Source organism: Acipenser ruthenus, chromosome 20 (assembly GCF_902713425.1).
Source record: "Acipenser ruthenus chromosome 20, fAciRut3.2 maternal haplotype, whole genome shotgun sequence".
NCBI classification, from domain to species: domain Eukaryota; kingdom Metazoa; phylum Chordata; class Actinopteri; order Acipenseriformes; family Acipenseridae; genus Acipenser; species Acipenser ruthenus.
Window position 1 is genome coordinate 9841237 of NC_081208.1, and position 24428 is coordinate 9865664.

The 24428-nt window shown below is 39.4% G+C and overlaps 1 long non-coding RNA gene and 7 other non-coding genes across 9 annotated transcripts; 4 read left to right on the forward strand and 4 right to left on the reverse strand.

The window, feature by feature from the left end:
- Positions 1–6424: 6424 nt before the first annotated feature.
- Positions 6425–6496, reverse strand: trnap-agg (transfer RNA proline (anticodon AGG)). The gene has a single exon. It is a non-coding gene; the product is annotated as a tRNA-Pro (tRNA).
- Positions 6497–6700: 204 nt separating this feature from the next.
- trnag-ucc (transfer RNA glycine (anticodon UCC)) lies at positions 6701–6772 on the forward strand. Its single transcript has one exon. It is a non-coding gene; the product is annotated as a tRNA-Gly (tRNA).
- Positions 6773–6923: 151 nt separating this feature from the next.
- trnaw-cca (transfer RNA tryptophan (anticodon CCA)) lies at positions 6924–6995 on the forward strand. Its single transcript has one exon. It is a non-coding gene; the product is annotated as a tRNA-Trp (tRNA).
- Positions 6996–13950: 6955 nt separating this feature from the next.
- Positions 13951–14022, reverse strand: trnap-agg (transfer RNA proline (anticodon AGG)). Its single transcript has one exon. It is a non-coding gene; the product is annotated as a tRNA-Pro (tRNA).
- A 204-nt stretch (positions 14023–14226) lies between these two features.
- Positions 14227–14298, forward strand: trnag-ucc (transfer RNA glycine (anticodon UCC)). The gene has a single exon. It is a non-coding gene; the product is annotated as a tRNA-Gly (tRNA).
- Positions 14299–14449: 151 nt separating this feature from the next.
- trnaw-cca (transfer RNA tryptophan (anticodon CCA)) lies at positions 14450–14521 on the forward strand. The gene has a single exon. It is a non-coding gene; the product is annotated as a tRNA-Trp (tRNA).
- Positions 14522–22239: 7718 nt separating this feature from the next.
- Positions 22240–23985, reverse strand: LOC131698972 (uncharacterized). Of its 2 annotated transcripts, XR_009307967.1 has the most exons (4): positions 23838–23985; positions 23605–23743; positions 23050–23241; positions 22240–22933 (listed from the first exon to the last, which is right to left on the reverse strand). It is a non-coding gene; the product is annotated as an uncharacterized LOC131698972 (long non-coding RNA). The 2 variants fall into 2 exon arrangements; XR_009307966.1 differs by having other exon boundaries at positions 22240–23241.
- Positions 23986–24251: 266 nt separating this feature from the next.
- trnap-agg (transfer RNA proline (anticodon AGG)) lies at positions 24252–24323 on the reverse strand. The gene has a single exon. It is a non-coding gene; the product is annotated as a tRNA-Pro (tRNA).
- Positions 24324–24428: the final 105 nt, after the last annotated feature.

Genomic DNA, 24428 nt, shown 5'->3' on the forward strand with positions numbered 1-24428 from the left:
AGATATTACAGTGGATCACCTTACAATTATTATTGCTATTTCAAATAACAAACTGCAGCAAACTACCCACTTGTTTGACAGATCTTGATTTACTTCTTTTTTTTTTATGGGATCCACAAAGACAAGCGTATTTGTGTACACGCTATACTGTGTACACGCTATATTTTTTATTAGTTATTGTGGGCTTTTTATAGTTCTTCATAAATACTGCACGATTGTGTGGTTTTAATTTGTTAAGTGTGTTTATAGACAGTTGTTTTTTGTTTATATAAACTGTGTTTAATGCATTTGTGTAATGGACTAAATTGAGACGCAGGCGTGTTTACTTTATATAAACATTCACACTATCTAATGTACTTGATAACATTAATTTATAAATTCAGTTGATGGCTTTGGTTAATTTTTTTGTGACTAATTTGAATCTATTAAAATTAAAAGTATAGAGTATTTTGATATATGTTTCAATATTAACTAATTAATCAAATTAATACATATTATTAAAATAGGTGGATTAAAATGTATGGATATACTATTTGGTTGATTGTTCAGTCATTAGGAAAATAAGAAAAAAAGTAACATCAAATGTTGCTTTCAATGTATTTACAGTGTTTTTGCATAAACTGGCTGTTTCTTTTTATTTATATATTTTTTATTAAGTTCAGCAGCAGCTGTGTTTGAGGGAGGAGGGAGGAGAAATGCTGGAATCACAAACAAAATCACGATTATTATTATTATTATTTATTTCTGAGCAGACGCCCTTATCCAGGGCGACTTACAATCGAAAGCAAATACATTTCAAGTATCACAGTACAAGTAATACAATTAAGAGCAAGATAAATACAATGACTTTGGTTCAAGCAAGTACAAGTGTGACAATACAATACAATGATACAGCAGATAAGTGTCAGTGATAGTTACATCAGAATATGATTAAATACAAAATAGTACAGATTAAACACATGGCAGATTACAGTACTCTGACGTACAGGATTAAATGCAGTAAAATAGGGGACAGTCCGCTCGTGGGTTTTTGAGAGGAAGGGTAGGAGGGAGACGGGACGGTAGCTCTGGAGGGAGGTGGGGTCGAGGGTAGGTTTTTTGAGGAGGGGAGTGATAGAGGCTTTTTTGAAGGCAGAGAGAAAGAGACCAGAAAGGAGAGAGGTGTTGAGAAGGGAGGAGATGAAGGGAAGTAGAGCAGGAGCAGCAGCTTGAAAGAGGTGAGTGGGGAGGGGGTCGGGGCACACGTGGTGGGTTTGTGACCCTGGAGCAGGGAGGAGAGGTCAGAGTCTGAGAGGGGTGAGAAGGTGGAGAAGGAGGGTGAGTTAGTAGGGGGTGCAGTGGGTGTAGGAGTTGGAGCAGGAGTGGGTGCGGGGGAGGGAGAGGTGTTGAAGAGTTTGCGGATATCTGAGGTTGGAGGAGCAGCGGCGGAGGGAGGGCAGAGGACGAGGGCGAGAGGACAGAACAGGGATGTGAGAGACAGTCATAGCAGGACAGGTGAGATAAATAGGCATAGTGGGAGCAGTGGGGTGGAGGGTACGGACCTGACTAGTAGATGGCTTCTTCCAGAGCGCCGTTAGGTTCGGATCTATTGGAACAGTGTCTCGGCGCAGGCCTCCCCTCGCTGGACTCCCACAGCAAGACTCCCGGCTCTTTTGTTGAGGCTCTTCGGTTGGCTGGCGCAGAAACAGGCTGCCTAATATATATAAAACAACTGCGTGGCAAAAGAACCAACTAAACTGCGTGGAAACCAATCAAACAGCAAATCAACTTCTATTCATTAAACCACTCACCTGGTTCTAATCACACACTAACTCAATTCAAACACCACCTTACAAAGTTACCAAATGTAGTTAATTTAAAAATTACTTGAAGCAGGAACTTGCCTATCTGCCTCAGTCCATGGTTCCTGACATAATTAATAAATAATATGATGTATTGTATTATATTGACTTATTATTATTGTTATTGTTCTTATCATTGTTGTTTTTATCAAATTATATTAATTATTTTAATTACAGTATTAATACTTCCGATTTGATACCGGCTAATAAATAACAGAGTAATACAAAAAGGCGGTGTATATTAGAATAAACAAATAACACTGCTACATGATGGCAGCATTTACGTTTTTAATTGTTATTGTAACCTACTTCATATAGTGAATAACAACCTAGGGCAACAAAAAAGGATACAGATTATTAAAACCATAATTTAATACATTTTCATTAAACTAAAATCATTTATAAATGTTGTGAGGAAAATAACTTCCAGAGTTTAAAAAGTTACCGCAAATGCCAATACTAGAATGTGTATCCTGCACGAGAAAACAGCTACAGCTGTCTGGGGTATTATTATTATTATTATTATTATTATTATTATTATTATTATTATTATTATTATTATTAGTTTTATTTTTCAGTTTATAAAGAATGTAATCTAAATAGGTACCTACCAATGTTCAATATGGATCTGCTTAATAACTGAAAAACATTTATGTGGGGACTTTACAGTCTTGCACCAGGGCCTAGTAACAAGAAAAGAAGTGGTCTCTCTGAATGAGAAAAAAAAGGGCTCGTCCAGGAATTGAACCCGGGACCTCTCGCACCCGAAGCGAGAATCATACCCCAAGACCAACGAGTCACATGGTTGATTTGGCTGGGTATTGTTTTGTCATCTTGATACTATCAGCAAAATACCATGTACATTTTTCTCAGCATTGCATTCATGTGCTGAACATCATATTGGACTGTTCAGATAAGTACAGTTAACCCTGCATAGAACTGAGGATAAAGCCTAGCTGTTTTTTCTATAAGGATAAAGCGTAGGTAAGTTTCTATCTAGTGTTGGTGGTATAGTGGTGAGCATAACTGCCTTCCAAGCAGTTGACTCGGATACGATTCCCGGCCAACGCATCCCTTTATTATACTTTGTTTCCTATGTACCAGTGTATGGCTGCATAATCCCTATAAACCAGTGACGGATTCAAAAATATCAAATTCCAACTCACTTAACCATATATCGTAGTGCTCGTAATTTTTGAGAACACAAATGTGGTTTATATGTATGTATTCACTTCTATTTTTAAACATATATGTTCTTCAAAGTTATTTTTTTCTAAATACCTTTCTTCCTCAGTGCTTGTGTATACTACTATTGTCTGTTAACATATAATTTATATATATATATATATATATATATATATATATATATATATATATATATATATATAGATATATAGATATATTTCAAGGAAATGACAGCAGCCCTGAAGAATTCACACAAGTCCTAATGGAATCTTTTCCAAACTTAAATGAGTGTGGAGGCTTTGAGCTTTTAAAGATATCTGGCTCTACACACAGCTGTAAGTTCTCTGTGATTCTGTGCCCTAATGAAGGGTACTGTACAAGATACCTTCGAAATCCAGAGACACAAATTGGATCTGCAGTCATATATATGAAGTTGACTTAATATGGATCAAGTAAGAATTTATTGATTTCTTATGATAATTCTAAGTGTGTTCATAAAAGGATATGTCAATAAGAAGTTAAAATGTATTTAGCATTTTTATTTAGGGGGATTTGAAAGTTCAATGTGTTTATTTTCTATCTTTTTAAACATGCGTAACCTTCAGCAATAGTGTAACATTGCACTTGCAGTGAATGATACAAGACTGACACAATTCATCTCATAGGTTCCTGGATTTTCTTTACCTACTGGACCATCAATGAAGTGTATCATATGTGAGAAAGACTTCTCCTTTTCCAAAATAAAGAGTCACAGCGACAACTGTAGTGGGTTTGAATTTTTTCTTAATGTATTTATTGAAGGTTAACAAATGCATAATCTTTTTTGAAAGTTTTAGGAAATGGTAATTCTAGCAAATCTTAATAAGGGTACTGGTCTCCTTGAATATTTTTATACTGATTAATTATGGAATAGAATATTTTTATTGAATGGGACATCCCTTATAATACAAGACTGTTGGGGTTTTATGCCATACAATACAGTATTACCCAACATACTCTCCACAAACATAGCCATGTTAAGCTAGTCTTTTGTGGTATCTATGCCAGTTTTGCTTGACATTTACATAGCACTGTTTCACCAGGATCCTTTAGTATTTACAAACGTTACTTCACTTTGTCAATAGTTCTACCTCCCACATACCACGCTGACTAGATACCAGACTACGCCTACAGCAGGAAGATAGGGTACAAATAGTTTTAAAATATATTTTACTTATCAAGAGAGACATTTTTCTGAGTACACCTAATTCTCATTTATCTGATAATGTGTGGGACCTGCTTATGCATGTGATCAGTCATCCTTAATGGCCTTTGTTTTGGTGGAGGACCAACATTGCTGTTCACAACTTCTTAGTCACTTGATACTAAATGATTCTGAATTCATATTTATTATTTTAGAGCGCAGGCGACTTCACTTCAGAGCACAGACCTTGTAGAAAAAGAAACAGTAGAGGTGCCATCAACAAGTGTGTCAGTTAAATGGATACTATAGTACCACAGACAAGGAGCATCATCCACCTAGTGTAATATTAAGTTCATATTTACCTCTGATTGTGCACACTTCACCCAGTGATGTGTGAACTTCTGTTCTCCCCTCTGCTGTTCACCATGAAGTGTGCCACGTCTACATTTCCTCCCCCTTTATCTGATTTCACCCGGGCAGGCTCCGTTGTTGGTGGCAGCTTTAAGGTAAACAATCAGCCGGCTAAAGCCTTCACATAAATGACTACACGCCACCTGATAAAAAAGAGAGATTTCAAAACAGGCACAGCTCACTATGAGTCTGCCGTTTCATAGCTATTGCTAAAAGTAACAAGGGTTTCTGAAACTTTAAAATCATTGTATTAGTACAGTACCGTGCTAAATCATTTACAAGTCGATTTGTACTTCACATTTTACACAAGCTTTTCAAACTCTCACAAATCTAAAATAATAATGATACGAGTAAAACAGAGCTATAGCACTTGTTCGTTTTCAGTAAGCTAGAAATAGATTCTAATCACAATAACCACTACTAAATGGGGTTAGTGTTTGTTGTATGTTGGTTCGGTTCTGGTTCCACTTAGGAGTAGGGAAAACTAACAAGAAAGAAAATACACCTTACTCTGAATCCGAATGCCTCGCCATTTTAGGTGACCAGGCATCATTTTGTAACCAGTATTGGGGTAGTTATGATGGATTACAGAAACAATGCAGTCCAGCTCATCGTCACCCAGAGTTGAATACAAGTCTGAAACTCTATTGGCAAAAACAACAAAAAGAATAAGCACTTCCGAAACAAACGTCGAGAAATAAATCGTAAAACCAATTTGTGCATTTTGCTCTTTCTTACCGTGTGTTATTCTCTTCCATTCTTCCCCGAATTGTTCTTTCAGACACTGACAAGAAGTTGAAAATGTCGGAGGCAGTCAGACCAGACTATGTAATATTTGATTGCGCTGACTGATATATCTAAGTACAGACGTCCAGGTTCGCCACTTCAACACGGTAGAGAATATAGTCCTGAGACACAGAGTTTGCATCTATTTGATTGGTAAGAATCAACAGGTCTCTTCTAATAATATTGTAACATTGAGACATTTTTGTAACTACTGTACTGAAAAAAATAAAATAAAATTACAACACAGGACCTTTATTTAGTCAAACTTAATCGAATAAGAACATAAGACAGTTTACAAACGAGAGGAGGCCATTCAGCCCATCTTGCTCGTTTGGTTGTTAGTAGCTTATTGATCCCAGAATTTCATCAAGCAGCTTCTTGAAGGATCCCAGGGTGTCAGCTTCAACTTGGTTCCAGACCCTCACAATTCTCTGTGAGGGTCTGGAACCAGCTCCCCAGGAATGTTGTTGCCATTAACAACTACTGCACCAACTATTGGGTTAGCAGTTTTGGCACATTGAAATGTAAAAAGAAATAGAGACCACATCGAAATGTAAATAGCGAAGCAGAAAAGGAAATACTTGCAAGGAAATGTAAAAGCGCAGAGTGAAATGTAAAAAGCAAAGTGGAAAAAGGAAACGAATAAATAAATAAATAAATGTTGAAATAAATAAATATTGAAATAAATAAATAATGTCGGTGTATTTATTTATTTCGATATTTATTTATTAATTTGTGTATTTATTCATTCATTCATGTATTTATTTCTAATTTTGGTATGTAATATGTCACAAGAGAGATTGTCTGCTTTGGCTATACTGTCAATTGAAAGATAAGTACACTTTTTTGATATAATCGAAAAATGTGCATTTTCTTTTTAAATCCGCCATGTAGAAACAAAAATGTTTAATAAGGATATGATAAATAACTGAAACAAATTGATGTGGGGACTTTATAGTCTTGCACCAGGGCCTAGTAACAAGAAAAAAAAGTGGTCTCTCAACAGAAAAAAAAAAGCGGGCTCGTCCGGGATTTGAACCCGGGACCTCTCGCACCCTAAGCGAGAATCATACCCCTAGACCAACGAGCCACACGGTTACTATTGCTGGGTATTGCTTTTTCAGCAAAATACCACGTACATTTTTCTCAGCATCACATTCATGCTCTCAACATTGTGTTGGACCGTTCAGATAAGTAAACTGATAATTAGTTAACCCTGCATAGAACTACGCATAGCGCGTAGCTGTTTTTCTATAAGGATAAAGCGTAGGTAAGTTTCAATGTAGTCGATGTAGCGTTGGTGGTATAGTGATGAGCATAGCTGCCTTCCAAGCAGTTGACTCGGGTTCGATTCCCGGCCAGCGCATCTCTTTTATTTTATACTTTGTTTCCTATGTACCGGTATATCGTTGCATAATCCCTATAAACCAGTGACGGATCCAGAATATACTGGTGTGCTGGTAAATTTCACCTTAGTATATTATTATTACAGGAATCTGTGACACGTCTGATATACCGACCTCGTGGCGCAACGGTAGCGCGTCTGACTCCAGATCAGAAGGCTGCGTGTTCAAATCACGTCGGGGTCAAACTTTTGCATCTCGGCATTCCATTAAATACAACTCCTTTTCCCTCAAGCTTTGTCTGCGGAATCTCTCTTTACTCCTCGCCCGCAATCAGGCGCCCTTCCCCCGCTCCCCACTCAGCACCCGTGCCCACCTCAGTCCGGTCCTTTCTAACCGCTCCTTTCTGCTTCTTCTGCCCTATCCTCACACCCCAGCTCACGCCGCGTGAAATGTGCGCTGCAGCGGTGGTCTTTCTGCAGCGGTGCACAGATCAAACAAGGCATGTCAATAATAACGTGACTGGATCAAGACTGATCTTAATGCACCCTAATTTCGTATTCGATTATCGTATAGGCATTTATCAACGATAATCAGTGCATTGACGTTTTATTTTTCAAAATAAAGAACAAACATTATTTTTTTAACAGAAGATCCAATAATCCAATAATAGTTAAATAAACAGGTGCAACTTGTATTCAAATCAGAACACTTCCGATTATATATCTATCTATCTAGAGAGAGAGAGAGAGAGAGAGAGAGAGAGAGAGAGAGAGAGAGAGAGAGATATTACAGTGGATCACCTTACAATTATTATTGCTATTTCAAATAACAAACTGCAGCAAACTACCCACTTGTTTGACAGATCTTGATTTACTTCTTTTTTTTTTATGGGATCCACAAAGACAAGCGTATTTGTGTACACGCTATACTGTGTACACGCTATATTTTTTATTAGTTATTGTGGGCTTTTTATAGTTCTTCATAAATACTGCACGATTGTGTGGTTTTAATTTGTTAAGTGTGTTTATAGACAGTTGTTTTTTGTTTATATAAACTGTGTTTAATGCATTTGTGTAATGGACTAAATTGAGACGCAGGCGTGTTTACTTTATATAAACATTCACACTATCTAATGTACTTGATAACATTAATTTATAAATTCAGTTGATGGCTTTGGTTAATTTTTTTGTGACTAATTTGAATCTATTAAAATTAAAAGTATAGAGTATTTTGATATATGTTTCAATATTAACTAATTAATCAAATTAATACATATTATTAAAATAGGTGGATTAAAATGTATGGATATACTATTTGGTTGATTGTTCAGTCATTAGGAAAATAAGAAAAAAAGTAACATCAAATGTTGCTTTCAATGTATTTACAGTGTTTTTGCATAAACTGGCTGTTTCTTTTTATTTATATATTTTTTATTAAGTTCAGCAGCAGCTGTGTTTGAGGGAGGAGGGAGGAGAAATGCTGGAATCACAAACAAAATCACGATTATTATTATTATTATTTATTTCTGAGCAGACGCCCTTATCCAGGGCGACTTACAATCGAAAGCAAATACATTTCAAGTATCACAGTACAAGTAATGCAATTAAGAGCAAGATAAATACAATGACTTTGGTTCAAGCAAGTACAAGTGTGACAATACAATACAATGATACAGCAGATAAGTGTCAGTGATAGTTACATCAGAATATGATTAAATACAAAATAGTACAGATTAAACACATGGCAGATTACAGTACTCTGACGTACAGGATTAAATGCAGTAAAATAGGGGACAGTCCGCTCGTGGGTTTTTGAGAGGAAGGGTAGGAGGGAGACGGGACGGTAGCTCTGGAGGGAGGTGGGGTCGAGGGTAGGTTTTTTGAGGAGGGGAGTGATAGAGGCTTTTTTGAAGGCAGAGAGAAAGAGACCAGAAAGGAGAGAGGTGTTGAGAAGGGAGGAGATGAAGGGAAGTAGAGCAGGAGCAGCAGCTTGAAAGAGGTGAGTGGGGAGGGGGTCGGGGCACACGTGGTGGGTTTGTGACCCTGGAGCAGGGAGGAGAGGTCAGAGTCTGAGAGGGGTGAGAAGGTGGAGAAGGAGGGTGAGTTAGTAGGGGGTGCAGTGGGTGTAGGAGTTGGAGCAGGAGTGGGTGCGGGGGAGGGAGAGGTGTTGAAGAGTTTGCGGATATCTGAGGTTGGAGGAGCAGCGGCGGAGGGAGGGCAGAGGACGAGGGCGAGAGGACAGAACAGGGATGTGAGAGACAGTCATAGCAGGACAGGTGAGATAAATAGGCATAGTGGGAGCAGTGGGGTGGAGGGTACGGACCTGACTAGAAGATGGCTTCTTCCAGAGCGCCGTTAGGTTCGGATCTATTGGAACAGTGTCTCGGCGCAGGCCTCCCCTCGCTGGACTCCCACAGCAAGACTCCCGGCTCTTTTGTTGAGGCTCTTCGGTTGGCTGGCGCAGAAACAGGCTGCCTAATATATATAAAACAACTGCGTGGCAAAAGAACCAACTAAACTGCGTGGAAACCAATCAAACAGCAAATCAACTTCTATTCATTAAACCACTCACCTGGTTCTAATCACACACTAACTCAATTCAAACACCACCTTACAAAGTTACCAAATGTAGTTAATTTAAAAATTACTTGAAGCAGGAACTTGCCTATCTGCCTCAGTCCATGGTTCCTGACATAATTAATAAATAATATGATGTATTGTATTATATTGACTTATTATTATTGTTATTGTTCTTATCATTGTTGTTTTTATCAAATTATATTAATTATTTTAATTACAGTATTAATACTTCCGATTTGATACCGGCTAATAAATAACAGAGTAATACAAAAAGGCGGTGTATATTAGAATAAACAAATAACACTGCTACATGATGGCAGCATTTACGTTTTTAATTGTTATTGTAACCTACTTCATATAGTGAATAACAACCTAGGGCAACAAAAAAGGATACAGATTATTAAAACCATAATTTAATACATTTTCATTAAACTAAAATCATTTATAAATGTTGTGAGGAAAATAACTTCCAGAGTTTAAAAAGTTACCGCAAATGCCAATACTAGAATGTGTATCCTGCACGAGAAAACAGCTACAGCTGTCTGGGGTATTATTATTATTATTATTATTATTATTATTATTATTATTATTATTATTATTATTATTATTAGTTTTATTTTTCAGTTTATAAAGAATGTAATCTAAATAGGTACCTACCAATGTTCAATATGGATCTGCTTAATAACTGAAAAACATTTATGTGGGGACTTTACAGTCTTGCACCAGGGCCTAGTAACAAGAAAAGAAGTGGTCTCTCTGAATGAGAAAAAAAAGGGCTCGTCCAGGATTTGAACCCGGGCCCTCTCGCACCCGAAGCGAGAATCTACCCCAAGACCAACGAGTCACATGGTTGATTTGGCTGGGTATTGTTTTGTCATCTTGATACTATCAGCAAAATACCATGTACATTTTTCTCAGCATTGCATTCATGTGCTGAACATCATATTGGACTGTTCAGATAAGTACAGTTAACCCTGCATAGAACTGAGGATAAAGCCTAGCTGTTTTTTCTATGAGGATAAAGCGTAGGTAAGTTTCTATCTAGTGTTGGTGGTATAGTGGTGAGCATAACTGCCTTCCAAGCAGTTGACCCGGATACGATTCCCGGCCAACGCATCGCATTATTATACTTTGTTTCCTATGTACCAGTGTATGGCTGCATAATCCCTATAAACCAGTGACGGATTCAAAAATATCAAATTCCGACTCACTTAACCATATACCGTAGTGCTCGTAATTTTTGAGAACACAAATGTGGTTTATATGTATGTATTCACTTCTATTTTTAAACATATATGTTCTTCAAAGTTATTTTTTTCTAAATACCTTTCTTCCTCAGTGCTTGTGTATACTACTATTGTCTGTTAACATATAATTTATATATATAGATATATATATAGATATATATATATATAGATATATATATATATAGATATATATATATATAGATATATTTCAAGGAAATGATAGCAGCCCTGAAGAATTCACACAAGTCCTAATGGAATCTTTTCCAAACTTAAATGAGTGTGGAGGCTTTGAGCTTTTATAGATATCTGGCTCTACACACAGCTGTAAGTTCTCTGTGATTCTGTGCCCTAATGAAGGGTACTGTACAAGATACCTCCGAAATCCAGAGACACAAATTGGATCTGCAGTCATATATATGAAGTTGACTTAATATGGATCAAGTAAGAATTTATTGATTTCTTATGATAATTCTAAGTGTGTTCATAAAAGGATATGTCAATAAGAAGTTAAAATGTATTTAGCATTTTTATTTAGGGGGATTTGAAAGTTCAATGTGTTTATTTTCTATCTTTTTAAACATGCGTAACCTTCAGCAATAGTGTAACATTGCACTTGCAGTGAATGATACAAGACTGACACAATTCATCTCATAGGTTCCTGGATTTTCTTTACCTACTGGACCATCAATGAAGTGTATTATATGTGAGAAAGACTTCTCCTTTTCCAAAATAAAGAGTCACAGCGACAACTGTAGTGGGTTTGAATTTTTTCTTAATGTATTTATTGAAGGTTAACAAATGCATAATCTTTTTTGAAAGTTTTAGGAAATGGTAATTCTAGCAAATCTTAATAAGGGTACTGGTCTCCTTGAATATTTTTATACTGATTAATTATGGAATAGAATATTTTTATTGAATGGGACATCCCTTATAATACAAGACTGTTGGGGTTTTATGCCATACAATACAGTATTACCCAACATACTCTCCACAAACATAGCCATGTTAAGCTAGTCTTTTGTGGTATCTATGCCAGTTTTGCTTGACATTTACATAGCACTGTTTCACCAGGATCCTTTAGTATTTACAAACGTTACTTCACTTTGTCAATAGTTCTACCTCCCACATACCACGCTGACTAGATACCAGACTACGCCTACAGCAGGAAGATAGGGTACAAATAGTTTTAAAATATATTTTACTTATTAAGAGAGACATTTTTCTGAGTACACCTAATTCTCATTTATCTGATAATGTGTGGGACCTGCTTATGCATGTGATCAGTCATCCTTAATGGCCTTTGTTTTGGTGGAGGACCAACATTGCTGTTCACAACTTCTTAGTCACTTGATACTAAATGATTCTGAATTCATATTTATTATTTTAGAGCGCAGGCGACTTCACTTCAGAGCACAGACCTTGTAGAAAAAGAAACAGTAGAGGTGCCATCAACAAGTGTGTCAGTTAAATGGATACTATAGTACCACAGACAAGGAGCATCATCCACCTAGTGTAATATTAAGTTCATATTTACCTCTGATTGTGCACACTTCACCCAGTGATGTGTGAACTTCTGTTCTCCCCTCTGCTGTTCACCATGAAGTGTGCCACGTCTACATTTCCTCCCCCTTTATCTGATTTCACCCGGGCAGGCTCCGTTGTTGGTGGCAGCTTTAAAAACAATCAGCCGGCTAAAGCCTTCACATAAATGACTACACGCCACCTGATAAAAAAGAGAGATTTCAAAACAGGCACAGCTCACTATGAGTCTGCCGTTTCATAGCTATTGCTAAAAGTAACAAGGGTTTCTGAAACTTTAAAATCATTGTATTAGTACAGTACCGTGCTAAATCATTTACAAGTCGATTTGTACTTCACATTTTACACAAGCTTTTTAAACTCTCACAAATCTAAAATAATAATGATACGAGTAAAACAGAGCTATAGCACTTGTTCGTTTTCAGTAAGCTAGAAATAGATTCTAATCACAATAACCACTACTAAATGGGGTTAGTGTTTGTTGTATGTTGGTTCGGTTCTGGTTCCACTTAGGAGTGGGGAAAACTAACAAGAAAGAAAATACACCTTACTCTGAATCCGAATGCCTCGCCATTTTAGGTGACCAGGCATCATTTTGTAACCAGTATTGGGGTAGTTATGATGGATTACAGAAACAATGCAGTCCAGCTCATCGTCACCCAGAGTTGAATACAAGTCTGAAACTCTATTGGCAAAAACAACAAAAAGAATAAGCACTTCCGAAACAAACATCGAGAAATAAATCGTAAAACCAATTTGTGCATTTTGCTCTTTCTTACCGTGTGTTATTCTCTTCCATTCTTCCCCGAATTGTTCTTTCAGACACTGACAAGAAGTTGGCAATGTCGGAGGCAGTCAGACCAGACTATGTAATATTTGATTGCGCTGACTGATATATCTAAGTACAGACGTCCAGGTTCGCCACTTCAACACGGTAGAGAATATAGTCCTGAGACACAGAGTTTGCATCTATTTGATTGGCAAAAATCAACAGGTCTCTTCTAATAATATTGTAACATTGAGACATTTTTGTAACTACTGTACTGAAAAAAATAAAATAAAATTACAACACAGGACCTTTATTTAGTCAAACTTAATCGAATAAGAACATAAGAAAGTTTACAAACGAGAGGAGGCCATTCAGCCCATCTTGCTCGTTTGGTTGTTAGTAGCTTATTGATCCCAGAATTTCATCAAGCAGCTTCTTGAAGGATCCCAGGGTGTCAGCTTCAACTTGGTTCCAGACCCTCACAATTCTCTGTGAGGGTCTGGAACCAGCTCCCCAGGAATGTTGTTGCCATTACTACTGCACCAACTATTGGGTTAGCAGTTTTGGCACATTGAAATGTAAAAAGAAATAGAGACCACATCGAAATGTAAATAGCGAAGCAGAAAAGGAAATACTTGCAAGGAAATGTAAAAGCGCAGAGTGAAATGTAAAAAGCAAAGTGGAAAAAGGAAACGAATAAATAAATAAATAAATGTTGAAATAAATAAATATTGAAATAAATAAATAATGTCGGTGTATTTATTTATTTCGATATTTATTTATTAATTTGTGTATTTATTCATGTATTTATTTCTAATTTTGGTATGTAATATGTCACAAGAGAGATTGTCTGCTTTGGCTATACTGTCAATTGAAAGATAAGTACACTTTTTTGATATAATCGAAAAATGTGCATTTTCTTTTTAAATCCGCCATGTAGAAACAAAAATGTTTAATAAGGATATGATAAATAACTGAAACAAATTGATGTGGGGACTTTATAGTCTTGCACCAGGGCCTAGTAACAAGAAAAAAAAGTGGTCTCTCAACAGAAAAAAAAAAGCGGGCTCGTCCGGGATTTGAACCCGGGACCTCTCGCACCCTAAGCGAGAATCATACCCCTAGACCAACGAGCCACACGGTTACTATTGCTGGGTATTGCTTTTTCAGCAAAATACCACGTACATTTTTCTCAGCATCACATTCATGCTCTCAACATTGTGTTGGACCGTTCAGATAAGTAAACTGATAATTAGTTAACCCTGCATAGAACTACGGATAGCGCGTAGCTGTTTTTCTATAAGGATAAAGCGTAGGTAAGTTTCAATGTAGTCGATGTAGCGTTGGTGGTATAGTGATGAGCATAGCTGCCTTCCAAGCAGTTGACTCGGGTTCGATTCCCGGCCAGCGCATCTCTTTTATTTTATACTTTGTTTCCTATGTACCGGTATATCGTTGCATAATCCCTATAAACCAGTGACGGATCCAGAATATACTGGTGTGCTGGTAAATTTCACCTTAGTATATTATTATTACAGGAATCTGTGACACGTCTGATATACCGACCTCGTGGCGCAACGGTAGCGCGTCTGACTCCAGATCAGAAGGCTGCGTGTTCAAATCACGTCGGGGTCAAACTTTTGCATCTCGGCATTCCATTAAATACAACTCCTTTTCCCTCAAGCTTTGTCTGCGGAATCTCTCTTTACTCCTCGCCCGCAATCAGGCGCCCTTCCCCCGCTCCCCACTCAGCACCCGTGCCCACCTCAGTCCGGTCCTTTCTAACCGCTCCTTTCTGCTTCTTCTGCCCTATCCTCACACCCCAGCTCACGCCGCGTGAAATGTGCGCTGCAGCGGTGGTCTTTCTGCAGCGGTGCACAGATCAAACAAGGCATGTCAATAATAACGTGACTGGATCAAGACTGATCTTAATGCACCCTAATTTCGTATTCGATTATCGTATAGGCATTTATCAACGATAATCAGTGCATTGACGTTTTATTTTTCAAAATAAAGAACAAACATTATTTTTTTAACAGAAGATCCAATAATCCAATAATAGTTAAATAAACAGGTGCAACTTGTATTCAAATCAGAACACTTCCGATTATATATCTATCTATCTATCTATCTATCTATCTATATATATATATAGAGAGAGAGAGAGAGAGAGAGAGAGAGAGAGAGAGAGAGAGAGAGAGATATAGATATAGATATATATTACAGTGGATCACCTTACAATTATTATTGCTATTTCAAATAACAAACTGCAGCAAACTACCCACTTGTTTGACAGATCTTGATTTACTTCTTTTTTTTTTATGGGATCCACAAAGACAAGCGTATTTGTGTACACGCTATACTGTGTACACGCTATATTTTTTATTAGTTATTGTGGGCTTTTTATAGTTCTTCATAAATACTGCACGATTGTGTGGTTTTAATTTGTTAAGTGTGTTTATAGACAGTTGTTTTTTGTTTATATAAACTGTGTTTAATGCATTTGTGTAATGGACTAAATTGAGACGCAGGCGTGTTTACTTTATATAAACATTCACACTATCTAATGTACTTGATAACATTAATTTATAAATTCAGTTGATGGCTTTGGTTAATTTTTTTGTGACTAATTTGAATCTATTAAAATTAAAAGTATAGAGTATTTTGATATATGTTTCAATATTAACTAATTAATCAAATTAATACATATTATTAAAATAGGTGGATTAAAATGTATGGATATACTATTTGGTTGATTGTTCAGTCATTAGGAAAATAAGAAAAAAAGTAACATCAAATGTTGCTTTCAATGTATTTACAGTGTTTTTGCATAAACTGGCTGTTTCTTTTTATTTATATATTTTTTATTAAGTTCAGCAGCAGCTGTGTTTGAGGGAGGAGGGAGAAGAAATGCTGGAATCACAAACAAAATCACGATTATTATTATTATTATTTATTTCTGAGCAGACGCCCTTATCCAGGGCGACTTACAATCGAAAGCAAATACATTTCAAGTATCACAGTACAAGTAATACAATTAAGAGCAAGATAAATACAATGACTTTGGTTCAAGCAAGTACAAGTGTGACAATACAATACAATGATACAGCAGATAAGTGTCAGTGATAGTTACATCAGGATATGATTAAATACAAAATAGTACAGATTAAACACGTGGCAGATTACAGTACTCTGACGTACAGGATTAAATGCAGTAAAATAGGGGGCAGATAAGAGCAAGTAAAGCGCATTTAAGGAAGGGTGATAAGTGTCCCAAGCGAAGAACAGAGGAGTTCTACAGGTGCTTTCTGAAGAGGTGAGTCTTGAGGAGGCGCGGGAATGTGGTCAGGGACTGGGCAGTCCTGACATCTGTAGGAAGGTCATTCCACCACTGCGGGGCGAGGGTGGAAAAGGAGCGGGCTCTGGAGGCAGGGGAGCGCAGAGGAGGTAGAGACAGTCTTCTAGTGCAGGCGGAGCGGAGAGGTCGAGTGGGGGTGTAGGGAAAGATGAGGGTCTGGAGGTAGCTGGGTGCAGTCTGGTCAAGGCATCTGTAGGCTAGTACAAGAGTCTTGAATTGGATGCGAGCGGTGATCGGGAGCCAGTGGAGTGAGTGGAGTAGTGGAGTAGCGTGGGCGAAGCGAGGCAGAGAGAACACCAGGCGGGCAACGGAGTTCTGGATGAGCTGGAGCGGATGGGTGGCGGACGCAGGGAGGCCAGCCAGGAGGGAGTTGCAGTAGTCTAGGCGGGAGAGTACCAAGGCCTGGACCAGGAGCTGGGTGGCGTAGTTGGTGAGGAAGGGTCGGATTCTTCGGATGTTGCTCAGGAAGAATCGGCAAGTGCGTGTGTGGCAAAGTGCCCCGCCCCTGTGTGCATTTGTGTGTTCTGTGTTGTATGTTGCGTGCGTGTGTTAATGTTGGTGTATAGTCATTGGTACACAGGATATAAACGGGTCTGTGTTTCACGTGTATTTAAATTGTATATTTGTATTTAGGCACGGGATTGCACATCACGCACGTGCATTTAAAATATAATATGTGAACACGGGGTTTCACGTAATGAATTCACGTGCTGGGATTCAAGTGAGTAATTAATTAGTAATTGAATCCCAGCACAACAGTATATATAGATGCACGTTTCTGTCACTCGGGGTTTGGGTGTTCAGGGCGAAAGAACGGGGGAGAGAGAGAGAGAGGAGGTAAAATAATAATAACAAGAATAATAAGTAGTGTTTCTCACCGTGTTTGTTCGTCCCTGTTTGTTAGTGTCTGTCCGTTTTGTTTGTCTCTTTATTTTGGCTACCAGTGCCGTGCCCTGTTTTGTTTTGTGTTAAAACCTTTTATTTGTTAATAAACGCGGAGTGCAGCCATTGCACTCAGCTCATCACAACCCCATGTCTCTCTGTATTCCTTCCTGCTTCTGGTCTGACGCCACCCACTCTGGCCGTCTTTGTGACAGCGTGCCAGAGTGGAGATGTGCTGGGAATAAGAGAGGCAGGGGTCCAGGGTGACTCCGAGGTTCTTAGCGGAGGAAGAGGGAGAGAGTGTGGTACATTCCAGGAGGAACAGAGATAGAGAGATCAGAGGAGGGGGAGGAGGAGGTAAAGAAAAGGAGGTCAGATTTAGAGAGGTTGAGTTTGAGATGATGCGAGTGCATCCAGGAGGAGATAGCAGACAGACAGGTAGAGATACGGGAGGGGATTGTGGAGTCAGAGGTGGGGAAGGAGAGGAAAATCTGAGCATCATCAGCATAGAAATGGTATGAGAAACCATAGGATGCGATGAGGGGGCCCAGGGAGCGGGTGTAGAGAGAGAACAGGAGAGGGCCCAAGACTGACCCTTGGGGGACTCCTGTTGAGAGAGGGCGAGGTGTGGAGGTTGCTCCACGCCAGGTTACCTGGTAAGTGCGGTTGGAGAGGTAGGAGGAGAACCAGGCCAGAGCAGTTCCAGAGATTCCCAGGTCAGCAAGAGAGAATAGTAGGATAGAGTGATCGACAGTGTCAAAGGCAGCAGAGAGATCGAGGAGAATTAGGACAGAGGAGAGAGAGGCAGCTCGGGCAGACTTTAGTGAGTTGGTGACAGACAGGAGGGCGGTTTCAGTGGAGTGAGCAGAGCGGAAGCCAGATTGGAGAGGGTCGAGCAGAGAGTGGTTGGACAGGAAAGCAGAGAGCTGGCGGTGTACAGTCCGCTCGAGGGTTTTTGAGAGGAAGGGTAGGAGGGAGACGGGACGGTAGCTCTGGAGGGAGGTGGGGTCGAGGGTAGGTTTTTTGAGGAGGGGAGTGATAGAGGCTTTTTTGAAGGCAGAGGGAAAGAGACCAGAAAGGAGAGAGAGGTGTTGAGAAGGGAGGAGATGAAGGGAAGTAGAGCAGGAGCAGCAGCTTGAAAGAGGGGAGTTGGGAGGGAGTCCAGGGCACACGTGGTGGGTTTGTGACCCTGGAGCAGGGAGGAGAGGTCAGAGTCTGAGAGGGGTGAGAAGGTGGAGAAGGAGGGTGAGTTAGTAGGGGGTGCAGTGGGTGTAGGGGTTGGAGCAGGAGTGGGTGCGGGGGAGGGAGAGGTGTTAAAGAGTTTGCGGATATCTGAGGTTGGAGGAGCAGCGGCGGAGGGAGGGCAGAGGACGAGGGCGAGAGGACAGAACAGGGATGTGAGAGACAGTCATAGCAGGACAGGTGAGATAAAAAGGCATAGTGGGAGCAGTGGGGTGGAGGGTACGGACCTGACTAGTAGATGGCTTCTTCCAGAGCGCCGTTAGGTTCGGATCTATTGGAACAGTGTCTCGGCGCAGGCCTCCCCTCACTGGACTCCCACAGCAAGACTCCCGGCTCTTTTGTTGAGGCTCTTCGGTTGGCTGGCGCAGAAACAGGCTGCCTAATATATATAAAACAACTGCGTGGCAAAAGAACCAGCTAAACTGCGTGGAAACCAATCAAACAGCAAATCAACTTCTATTCAATTAAACCACTCACCTGGTACTAATCACACACTAACTCAGCTAATTCAAAACACCACCTTACAAAGTTACCAAATGTAGTTAATTAAAAATTACTTGAAGCAGGAACTTGCCTATCTGCCTCAGTCCCTGGTTCCTGTAGACTGACAACTATTATATGCCCACCCTTAAATAGGTTCCACCTCACTTTGCAAGGGGACTGGCACAACTGCTAACTGCTCTATTGACAATACTTTTACACACTTCAAAGGGGATCACACCACTACACAAGGCTGTGTGGAGACCAATCCAAATGCAAACGACTCTCTTCAAGTTAATAAACCAACCTCCCTGATACAATTACAAATTGCAAATACCCTATTATTCAAATAACCACACTACCTGGTATAAAATCACATACACGTAGGAGCAGGACCAATTACCTATCTGGCCTCAGACGCTGGTTACCTGTAGACTCCCACAGCTAGACTCCCGGCTCTTTTGTTGAGGCTCTTCAGTTGGCTGGCGCAGAAATAGGCTACCTAATATATATAAAACAACTGCGTGGCAAAAGAACCAACTAAACTGCGCGGAAACCAATCACACAGCAAATCAACTTCTATTCATTAAACCACTCACCTGGTTCTAATCACACACTAACTCAATTCAAACACCACCTTACAAAGTTACCAAATGTAGTTAATTTAAAAATTACTTGAAGCAGGAACTTGCCTATCTGCCTCAGTCCATGGTTCCTGACATAATTAATAAATAATATGATGTATTGTATTATATTGACTTATTATTATTGTTATTGTTCTTATCATTGTTGTTTTTATCAAATTATATTAATTATTTTAATTACAGTATTAATACTTCCGATTTGACACCGGCTAATAAATAACAGAGTAATACAAAAAGGCGGTGTATATTAGAATAAACAAATAACACTGCTACATGATGGCAGCATTTACGTTTTTAATTGTTATTGTAACCTACTTCATATAGTGGTTGGGAGTTCCACGCTGCCTCAGCAGAGTGGGACTTTATGGTAAAGGAATACTGCAGCTACCAGTCTCTGCTCTAACCGAGGAGTTTAAGTGCGCCAAGGTCAGACTGGAAATGACATTAGTAGAGTCACGCGATAAATGCGTAAGGGAGGCAGCACCTGTGTTGAAAACTGGAAGAAAGTGGGCGGCAAAGAAAGCTGTGGAAGATGCAAAGGCTGCCCTTCGAATTGGTGATATCATGGGGCAAGTTCAGCATGGAAGAGGGGGTCTTGGTTTCAGTTCAGCTCCTCCTACATGGCACAAGGCAGCCCCAGCTCAAAGGAGGAAGCTGGTAGTCAACGAGGTGCAAAAGCAGGAGGAGAGGATGAGGTGTATAAAGGCCATTTCCCAGGCCAAGCAGGGAGAATGGATGAGATGGATGAGATGGGAGAGTGTGGAACAACGCAAGATTATGGACCTATGGTCAATGAAACAGAGCAGGATCAGTTTCCTCATCAGGTCAACATATGATGTTCTCCCATCACCACAGAACCTAAACCTCTGAGTAGGAGAGGATCCCTCATGTCCTTTGTGTTCATCACCTGCAACATTAAGGCACATTTTGACAGGATGTAAGGTGGCTCTTAGCCAAGGACGGTTTACTTGGCGCCATGACCAGGTGCTGCGATGTTTGGCCTTAGCATTGGAAGACAAGCGTAACATGACCAATAAGTTGTCACCTGTTCCATCAAAACATTACACACAAAAGACAACATTCCTCCGCCCAGGAGAGCAACCACCAAGAAAAGGTGTTAAAACCAATCCTCGCCCAGGACAACTGGAAGCTGCTAGAGACTGGAAAATGCTGGCAGATGTTGGTCAACGGCTTATTTTTCCACCTGAGATTGCCACCACTAACCTTCGACCAGATATTGTCTTGTGGTCTGGATCAGCACGCCTTGTTCACCTGGTAGAGTTAACAGTGCCATGGGAGGATGCTGTAGATGAGGCGTATGAGAGGAAGAAACTGCGGCATGCTCAACTAGCCACTGAAGCGGAACAGCGAGGATGGAGAGTTCGGGTTTACCCAGTGGAAGTGGGTTGTCGAGGATTTGTGGCACACTCTACAACCCGGTTTCTCAGAGACGTCGGATTCAGTGGCCAAGAGTTGCGTCGCACAGTGAAGAACTTATCTGAAGCAGCAGAGAGGACCAGCAACTGGCTGTGGTTGAGACGGAAAGATTCTGGCTGGGGATCTCAAGCACAATAGAAAGAAAGAAACGCTGATGTACAGGTAAGTAAGCTGGGCTGAGTTGAGTGGGGGACGGAGGGGGGTGATGCTGGGACGCCAGAATCACCGTCGAGCCCTCTTGAGGTGTCGTGGGCTAGTCGACGAAACACTGAGGATGGAAGGTGCCCACTTGAAAACCCCAGAGATGTACCCTACTTAGCTCAATCCAAACGGTTGTCATGCTGATGCGCTGGGGAGGCCGCACTGTGGTTGATCCCCGCAGCCAGCATCGCAGCCGTTGTGTGCTGATGCGCCAGGGAGGCAAAATAAGCTGATCCCTGGAGCCAGCATTACACTTCAGCCATTAACACCAGACAGAAGGATATCTACATCATCATATGGAAGAAAACGTAAATGGATGTGGGGACTTTACAGTCTTGCACCAGGGCCTAGTAACAAGAAAAGAAGTGGTCTCTCTGAATGAGAAAAAAAAGGACTCGTCTAGGATTTGAACCCAGGACCTCTCGCACCTGAAGCGAGAATCATACCCCTAGACCAACGAGTCACATGGTTGATTTGGTTGGGTATTGGTTTTTCATCTTGATACAATCAGCAAAATACCATGTACATTTTTCTCAGCATTGCATTCATGCGCTGAACATCGTATTGGACTGTTCAGATAAGTACAGTTAACCCTGCATAGAACTGAGGATAAAGCGTAGCTGTTTTTTCTATAAGGATAAAGCGTAGGTAAGTTTCTATCTAGCATTGGTGGTATAGTGGTGAGCATAGCTGCCCGGCCAACACATCGCATTATTATACTTTGTTTCCTATGTACCAGTGTATGGCTGCATAATCCCTATAAACCAGTGACGGATTCAAAAATATCAAATTCCGACACACTTAACCATATATCGTAGTGCTCGTAATTTTTGAGAACACAAATGTGGTTTATATGTATGTATTCACTTCTATTTTTAAACATATATGTTCTTCAAAGTTATTTTTTTCTAAATACCTTTCTTCCTCAGTGCTTGTGTATACTACTATTGTCTGTTAACATATAATTTATATATATATATATATATATATATATATATATATATATATATATATATATATATATTTCAAGGAAATGACAGCAGCCCTGAAGAATTCACACAAGTCCTAATGGAATCTTTTCCAAACTTAAATGAGTGTGGAGGCTTTGAGCTTTTAAAGATATCTGGCTCTACACACAGCTGTAAGTTCTCTGTGATTCTGTGCCCTAATGAAGGGTACTGTACAAGATACCTCCGAAATCCAGAGACACAAATTGGCTCTGCAGTCATATATATGAAGTTGACTTAATATGGATCAAGTAAGAATTTATTGATTTCTTATGATAATTCTAAGTGTGTTCATAAAAGGATATGTCAATAAGAAGTTAAAATGTATTTAGCATTTTTATTTAGGGGGATTTGAAAGTTCAATGTGTTTATTTTCTATCTTTTTAAACATGTGTAACCTTCAGCAATAGTGTAACATTGCACTTGCAGTGAATGATACAAGACTGACACAATTCATCTCATAGGTTCCTGGATTTTCTTTACCTACTGGACCATCAATGAAGTGTATCATATGTGAGAAAGACTTCTCCTTTTCCAAAATAAAGAGTCACAGCGACAACTGTAGTGGGTATGAATTTTTTCTTAATGTATTTATTGAAGGTTAACAAATGCATAATCTTTTTTGAAAGTTTTACTTTAGTTTAAATGAACAAATACCTTTAGTGTGTAATGTAGGTTTTAGGAAATGGTAATTCCAACATTGCTGTTCACAACTTCTTAGTCACTTGATACTAAATGATTCTGAATTCATATTTATTATTTTAGAGCGCAGGCGACTTCACTTCAGAGCACAGACCTTGTAGAAAAAGAAACAGTAGAGGTGCCATCAACAAGTGTGTCAGTTAAATGGATACTATAGTACCACAGACAAGGAGCATCATCCACCTAGTGTAATATTAAGTTCATATTTACCTCTGATTGTGCACACTTCATCCAGTGATGTGTGAACTTCTGTTCTCCCCTCTGCTGTTCACCATGAAGTGTGCCACGTCTACATTTCCTCCCCCTTTATCTGATTTCACCCGGGCAGGCTCCGTTGTTGGTGGCAGCTTTAAGGTAAACAATCAGCCGGCTAAAGCCTTCACATGAATGACTACACGCCACCTGTATAAAAAAGAGAGATTTCAAAACAGGTACAGCTCACTATGATTCTGCCGTTTCATAGCTATTGCTAAAAGTAACAAGGGTTTCTGAAACTTTAAAATCATTGTATTAGTACAGTACCGTGCTAAATCATTTACAAGTCGATTTGTACTTCACATTTTACACAAGCTTTTTAAACTCTCACAAATCTAAAATAATAATGATACGAGTAAAACAGAGCTATAGCACTTGTTCGTTTTCAGTAAGCTAGAAATAGATTCTAATCACAATAACCACTACTAAATGGGGTTAGTGTTTGTTGTATGTTGGTTCGGTTCTGGTTCCACTTAGGAGTAGGGAAAACTAACAAGAAAGAAAATACACCTTACTCTGAATCCGAATGCCTCGCCATTTTAGGTGACCAGGCATCATTTTGTAACCAGTATTGGGGTAGTTATGATGGATTACAGAAACAATGCAGTCCAGCTCATCGTCACCCAGAGTTGAATACAAGTCTGAAACTCTATTGGCAAAAACAACAAAAAGAATAAGCACTTCCGAAACAAACATCGAGAAATAAATCGTAAAACCAATTTGTGCATTTTGCTCTTTCTTACCGTGTGTTATTCTCTTCCATTCTTCCCCGAATTGTTCTTTCACACACTGACAAGAAGTTGAAAATGTCGGAGGCAGTCAGACCAGACTATTTAATATTTGATTGCGCTGACTGATATATCTAAGTACAGACGTCCAGGTTCGCCACTTCAACACGGTAGAGAATATAGTCCTGAGACACAGAGTTTGCATCTATTTGATTGGTAAGAATCAACAGGTCTCTTCTAATAATATTGTAACATTGAGACATTTTTGTAACTACTGTACTGAAAAATATAAAACAAAATTACAACACAGGACCTTTATTTAGTCAAACTTAATCGAATAAGAACATAATTGATGTGGGGACTTTATAGTCTTGCACCAGGGCCTAGTAACAAGAAAAAAAATTGGTCTCTTAACAGAAAAAAAAAAGCGGGCTCGTCCGGGATTTGAACCCGGGACCTCTCGCACCCTAAGCGAGAATCATACCCCTAGACCAACGAGCCACACGGTTACTATTGCTGGGTATTGATTTTTCAGCAAAATACCATGTACATTTTTCTCAGCATCGCATTCTTGCTCAACATTGTGTTGGACCGTTCAGATAAGTA